The sequence below is a fragment of the Crocodylus porosus genome, unplaced genomic scaffold, assembly GCF_001723895.1.
Source record: "Crocodylus porosus isolate Cpor-Errol unplaced genomic scaffold, CroPor_comp1, whole genome shotgun sequence".
Classification (NCBI taxonomy): domain Eukaryota; kingdom Metazoa; phylum Chordata; order Crocodylia; family Crocodylidae; genus Crocodylus; species Crocodylus porosus.
The window spans coordinates 28,903,540-28,910,906 of record NW_017728949.1 but is presented as its reverse complement, the minus strand read 5'-3'; positions in this window follow the sequence as shown (position 1 = coordinate 28,910,906).

The following is a 7,367-nucleotide window of genomic DNA, read 5'->3' as shown; positions in this document are numbered from 1 at the left end:
ATATTCTTTGGAATCAGATTAATGAATTTTGTAGATGTTTCCTTTTTAGAATATAATTTTTATGTTTCTGGTTCCAAGATAGCACAACCCCTTGCTGAAAGGAGTACTTCTAGGGACAAGGGGACAGATTTCTGGTGGCAGAAGTCAGGGGCTAGAGAGCAGGACTTTCGGTCCCACAATAATGATCGGGGGGTGGGACACCTGCCAATGGGTGGAGCTACCAATACAGCCTTGGACAGCTTGTCAAAACTTGGTAAGTGGCCCTCCACCCCAAATAATTACCCTCCCCTGTTTTACATGACTGGCCACAAAGGGTGTGTGTGGGGGGGAGCGTGTAAGCTCTCCCTGAAATGCTCCGTCATTCATGATGGGCAATTGACTGGTCATTTATAAATGGGAAACCAGACTACAAGGTGAAGTGACTTGCTCAAAGTTGTCCAGCAGACCAGTAGCAGCGCTGGAAATAGAACACTGGCCACCCAACCTCACTGAGTGCTCTGTCCATCTGGCCCCACTGCATTCCTAGGACAGATAAAAAATTGCATATACAATTCATTTTCTGGCTTCCTCATTAAAATCAAACAGTTTGAGTGTTTTCTTCACACACATTAATAGCATCCTCAGGAAATATGTTTAAACACACATTTTAAATAATAATTCTCTGTGTGTGATGACCTAGCTAGCAGTTGTGACCTAGCAGAACTAAACAGACTGTAGTGAGGGGGTGAGGTGCCACATACTCCTTCGCACTGTGCATTTCCTCCTCCTCCTCCTCTCATTTCTTCTCGTGGCAGCCAGAGAAGCTGGGGACCAAACCGTGGGAGATGTTCTGCATGAAGCTCCTCAGGGAGCTATACCAGCTGCTGTGTTGGCAGTCTTGGAGTTGCCTCTGGGTCTGCCTTGCGATCTCAGTTCTCTGAATATAATTGCTTGCTGTTTAATTTTTTTATTTGGTGGAATTTATATATGGCTATTAATCTGAGACTTGGATCTTACACAGACCCTTGTTAAAATCATAGAAATGGTGGGGGGAGGGAGGAGGGGTTGGGAAATAAAAAGGAATCAATCTGGTACATATTTCTTCTATTTATTATAAGCTATTCCCATGACACATCCAAGTTCAGTCTGTTTTGTGGATCAGAAACAAAATCAAGGAGCCAGATCAGTGCATCGAGGTGGAAAAAAAGAAGCAGCTTATTCTGTAGAACTATTCCCTGCTTTTTACTGAGATCCCCCAAAGGATACTCCATGGGGTTCACTTGCATGGCATGTGAAGGGGCCTGACTGGGGCCTGCTGGGCAGTTAAGAAGGCCTAGGTTGGCTGGGACAGTAATTAAGAGGGAGGGCAGAAATCACCCAATCTCTTAATTTCCTCTCCTTCCCCTATGTAGTACAGAGTTTACATACAGGCTGTTCCTTTCCTACAGAGCCCTCTCTAAAAGGGATGGCAGAAGCAGCCACGGGCATGGGAAGTCCTTTGGTAGTACAGCAGTGCTAAAGCCTGGAAGCAGTCCCCTAGGAGGATCTGTAAGTTTAGCAAACGAATTCATGTCTCATTCTTTGTGAGAAGTGAGGAACCCAACCACCTGATAGAACACCTTACACCTTTTTAACTTACACCTTTTTTCTGCTTGTCAGCATTCAAGTTGCACCCACTCAGACACCCTTACGCATCAGTAGAACAGGTGGAAGAGGTTCAATTGAGTTTATGTGAGTGCATCTGAATTTTAACCCCAAGCAATTGAGCTCAATGCAAGAACAACTGGATAAAATTCTATGGATTGGGCCACTCAGAAGACCAGTGTCTCTTTTGACTTCAAAATCTATTAAATGTAGCCTACAGCTTGTAAATGCTTTAGGAAAAAAAGACTGAAAAGGATGTAGGGTGTTATTAGGAAGTCTTGGTATTCTTTGTGCCAAGCTTTTACACCACTGGATCTCACTGTTTTTAATTTCTTTCTTCTTACAGTTTCCTTCTTGCACACTAGAAGCACATTACAGCCACATACAATCCAAACGGTAAACCGTGTAAAATAAACCATTAAAGAACAGTTTTGAAGTACCCCAACCCCTTCCCCAGGGTCAGGAAAATCCTTCAAAACTAGGATTGAAGTCAAGGCAAGGCACCAAGAAACAATCCAAAACCTCCTTTGGAAGGCCATTTTTGTACTGGCTTGCCTTCGGTGGACTGCTTGAGTCAGGGCAGAACCTTGGCTAAGGAGCACTTCTTTCATAATGTTTGAGCAGCACTAAAAAGCATTGAAAAAATATTTCTTTCCTTTGTTTCTTCTGGAAAGGAGTCTAGTCTTCACATCACATCATTTGACCTTTCTCCTCAGCACTCCAAAATCACAATGAAGGGCCCTAGCACAAGTTTATCTCATCTTTCCCCCCATATTAAGTCAGTCCAGGACAAGACTGATTTTATACATGATTCACTGGCAACCATTAAAAGCGGGAGGTGTGGCTAAGTGTTCTGAACATCTGCGGTGATTAATTCAAAAGAACCTGAAGACGTTAACTTGGCCCTTCCTCCTTCCAGGACAGATGCTTTGATTTCCATACAGTTCCCTGTGTGAAGAGCATGTTACATGCGTCCTTAAAAAATATTTGATCTGCACAGAGTTTAAAGATGTTTTCACACTTTTTTTTTGGTAAAAATAAGGATTTGTTGAAATGCCTTTGGTCAAAATTTCATTCCCCACACTGCTTTGCAGTGTTGTTGCCCCTTATCCCCCTGAGCCGGCTGCATTTCCATGGTGCTGTGCACATAAAATGTAAAGCATTTAGAATGAAAGTGCTGTAGAAGTGTGATGCTAATAATATTTTATAGCTTTAATTATCATTATTGTGGTGCCTAAGGGCATATGCAAAAACGTTTTGAGTGGGAGGAGAGAAGGCAGCACTGTGAACATTTCTGTGGTTTTGCAGGGCAGTGCACAATTACATTTTCTCATGGGAACGACACAGTACGCCAGAGAGAAAATCTGCATACACCTCTTTGGCTAGTCCATTGGTACACTCACTGCTCAAACCCCAAAGGTAAAGGTACTGCTACAGCCCTTTTAATTTGAAGTAAGAATTGATCTCTCCTTGGTTCCATCCCCTGTAGCAGTTGTAAATACAACATTATCTATTTCTGTCCACGTGCCGGATTTTCTTCTTTAAGCAATACTCTGTTTTTTAAATCAGTGGCAGCTTTGCCTAAGGAATGGGTTCAGGATTGAGCAACTGCTGATGTGTGGCACTACTTTGTCAGACTGAGAACAGCAACCTCTATAGTAACCTGCCTATTTCTCAATCCCAATACACAAGGCAAATAGTGCTTTCTTTCCTTCTAAACTCCCACCAATCCATATTATGTGTATGTGGGTGGAGAGAAAGACAATGAGAAAAAACAGAGGGGCCTTGTGTAGCTGTGCTGGCACTCAGAGGATCTGGATCATAAACATTCAGGCAGAGTTTGCCACAGGAACCTTTTTAGCAATGTAAACACTCTTTATGCAAGCCAATATATATGGTTACTAGAACTAGTTCCAAACAAACAGAAAAGCAGAGAGCTGGGATATAAGACACTGAGGTTTACTGTATCACAAAATAAAAATCAGGCATTTACTAAATTTTGCTTTTGTTGAAGATTAGTTAGGAAGCCTATGATATTTCACTTTCACAGCAGGGAAACAAAGCCGATTCCTTGGTATAAAAGAGGAAACAATACCTTCGGGGACACGCTTTAAGAGCATCCTTTGAGTGAGGCTGTGCTACTATTTAGATCCTAGAAGATTCACTATGAAATCTACTTATTAAAGTTGCTGAAAGTTGCAAGTAGCATGGACAAAATCAGGTATACTAAAAGGACCATGAAAAGGCTGGGACCAAGTTCTTCTCTCTTATACAGTGCAAACTACTGAAACCAGAAGAGGATACCTTAGCCTTCCATCATTTTAACATTTATCTTTTACTTTTGACAAACTTGTGTAGATTGCATAGTAGTTTTCAGTTGTTTTATGTCATTTATATGATGGAATATTTATCATAAATGTCATGATCAGGACCCTTCAGTTGCTGTCAGCCTTCCTGGTTGAAAAACTGAAAAACAAACTCAGTTTGACTTGGCTGTGGTTATTAAAAGGGTTAGCACATGACTCAGCTTCCTAATAGGTCAGTGCATATTCAAGTGAGCAAGTATGCATTATAATTAAGCATACTGATAGCCAATGTAGTGATTTTAAGGCAATGGAAATTGGAGACTCTGTTAAAAGAAAAAGAAAGTGTCAGAGGCTTCTGCCTATGAAAAAGAAAAGTCATATACAATCTATAACATAAGAGAAAGGAATTTGCATGTGGGGATCTGTTCTTAACAAGTTAAACACATTCTATTGAATTACTAGATTTTTCCTTTATTTTGCTTTTTCATTTTTTTACTTTTCTCCCCATTTTTAACTTCTACAATAGATTATATTTTAATAAATAAATTGACCCTTAATATTCAAATACCTATTAAATGTTGTGTGTTAAATGGCTGTCCCTCAGTTTAGCTTCTGAGAATATAGTGAATATAGTGAATATTTTAAAAATCCATAAAAAAGAAAAGAAGAAAAGCTAATGAAGCAATCATGTAAGAGAAGAAGAATAGATTTTTGATTTCAGTCCAACCTGGAATCACATAACTTATGAGCAAGGGAACACTCTCTCATCTTGTTATTAGAGAAAAAGAAACTGGGTTTTTAATGTCAAGCTTTTACAAAGAAAAACTTACAAATAGGATATCAATTTACTATAATCTATAATGTAACTGTAGACAAAGAAATTAGACCTCACTGCCCGATGTACCATTTCAACTGTTCACAGATTCACAGAAGTTTAGGGCTGGAAGGGACCTCATGAGATCATCCGGTCCAGTCCCCCTGCTCTGGGCAGGAAAGACTACTGGGGTCAAATAACCCCAGCAAGGTGTACATCCAGTCTCCTTTTGAAGATCTCCAGGGTAGGTACCTGCACCACCCCTGCTGGGAGTCTAATCCAGAGTCTGGTCACTATTAGAAGGTTTTATTAAAATCAAGGAGTCAGTAAAAAGCATTTTTGTTCAAACAGGGAATAAAGGTGGTAACGGGACAATTTACTCGGTTCTTATTTATGTTTCATTCAGATATCCCTTTATTTTGTGGTGGTATCACTGAAAATATATGTAAATGAATTGTACAGAATCAGAGCATACAAAAATTAACTTTCTTCCTAAATGTATTGTTTCTGTCATGACCAGATTTATCAGAACACAAGAACATGTTAGCCAAACTCTCTTTTTGGTTCTGTGCAAAAGTCTTTGTTAAATAATAGCTTCTTAAAAGAAATGCAGTTAAGCAGCAGATGGAAAACAATGCCATTGTATCCCCATATTACTTTTAAGATCATTATACTGTATTATTAAACTCCAATTATTCCAAATACTTCCTTTACCCTTCTAAAAGTTTTACACTTTATTAATGGTTTGATTGACTGCTAGTTTAAATTAAATGCTTGTAGATTTACAGCCATTGACACATGAGAAGAGATATAGGACACAGTAATTTACTGTTCACTTGCTTTCAGATGTAGACAACTGAATTATGGCTTCCTCTAAATCTGGGAATAAATCGGGTGCCAGATGACTCAGTGGGTTGGCTCAAGCTATGGAGCTTTTCTTTTGTAGGTCCCTGCATGGAATCCAGCCCACGTTGGTAAGTGTCTGAAAGTTAACATTTGAAGGTCTATATGTAAATAGTTCCTGGTCTTAATTTGGTTTCCAATAAGCTATCACCACACCTATCATTCCTTGTTACTGGGATTGATAAAATAATAATTATAATCTGCACCCTAGCTGGCAGCCACAGCTGAAAAAACACAAACTATATCAGTGAGGATAAATTGTTCTTTCATTCTTAGATATGGTCCTTTTACTTTACTGTTTAGGACTGAAGTCAGAAAGCTGGTACTACATTTAGCTGTCCTTTGGATAGAGAATTGCATTGTCCAAAGCTGTCAGATTGGCATGTCTTATTACAACTAGTGTGACCAACATATGGTATGGGTGCAAGTTTCACGGGACACGTCTTGTGTGTGGCACACAACAGATTAGGGAAGGCACTGCAGTGTTAGATAGGAAAGAGAACAGAAAGCAGAGCATCAGATCAGGCAGGGGGCAGCAAGCCAAGCAGTAGATTGGATAAGGCAAGGGGAAAGGAGTGGCACTCAGGGAGGGTGCGGGGCTAATTTCATAGACTTCATAGACATTAGGGCTGGAAGGGACCTCGGAAGATCATTGAGTCCAGTCCCCTGCCCCAGGGGCAGGAAGTCAGCTGGGGTCAAGGGATCCCAGCAAGGTAAATGTCCAAATGTTTCTTAAAGGAGTCCAGAGTAGGTGCTTGCACCGCCTCTGAAGGCAGTCTATTCCAGGCCTTGGGGGCTCAGACAGTAAAGAAGTTTTTCCTTATGTCCAGCCTGAATCAGTCTTGGAGGAGTATGTGACCGTTTGTGGCACACCTGCCAAAGAGGTTGATCTCCAGTCTTACAGCACTGTTTTCAAAAGAGAAGTATTTGAACTTTGCTGTACAGCCATAATTTTGACCATGCATCCACTGTACAGTCTGCTTTTCAGCTCCACAGTTCCCACGTTCCTCTACTAGACATTTGCTACATTTCCACTGACACACTTCAGAGACACCAGTGGCAGCATCATTCCATTTTCCCCTACCGAGCTAGACAGGGAGGATCTGTTATATGCACCAACCTGCCTCACAAGGGATTTTAAGAAGTACCAGAAACAATATCAGCATGTTCATCTTGCCCTTTGCTTACAGCTTACAAACAAAACGAACGTGACAGAAGAGAAAGAAACGAGTCTGAGGCAATGCCAATTTTAAATATCTTTTCTACAGGTGGGTCAGAACACCAAGTGAATTAAAGATACGGTAAAGCGCCAAACCTTCTAGGTCTGCTAAACATTGTGGACATATGCATTATATATTTCATTTTAAGGGCTAAATCAGTTCCAAATTCATTTGGGCAAGAGAGTCCAAGCTCCAAAAGTCGACTGAGCAGAGCTCAATCATTCAAGCCCATGGTGCTCTACTGCTGGGCAAATATTCTCCCTCCCAGACCCACCTGTCTGGGACATCAGATACTCCTCAAATCCAAACGCCCTACATGCAGGCCCCAGCTGAGATGCCCCCTGGTCTCACTCACGTCTAGACAAAAGGCCAAGGAACAAGCCAGGGGGAAAGCAAGAAGGCAGCCCCCGTTACCACAAAACCATGTTTTAGCAGTGCAGTGGGCAGCCCCCCCCAACTGTACTTGATTGTAACCCAAAAGGCTAAACATCGTGGCCGTTA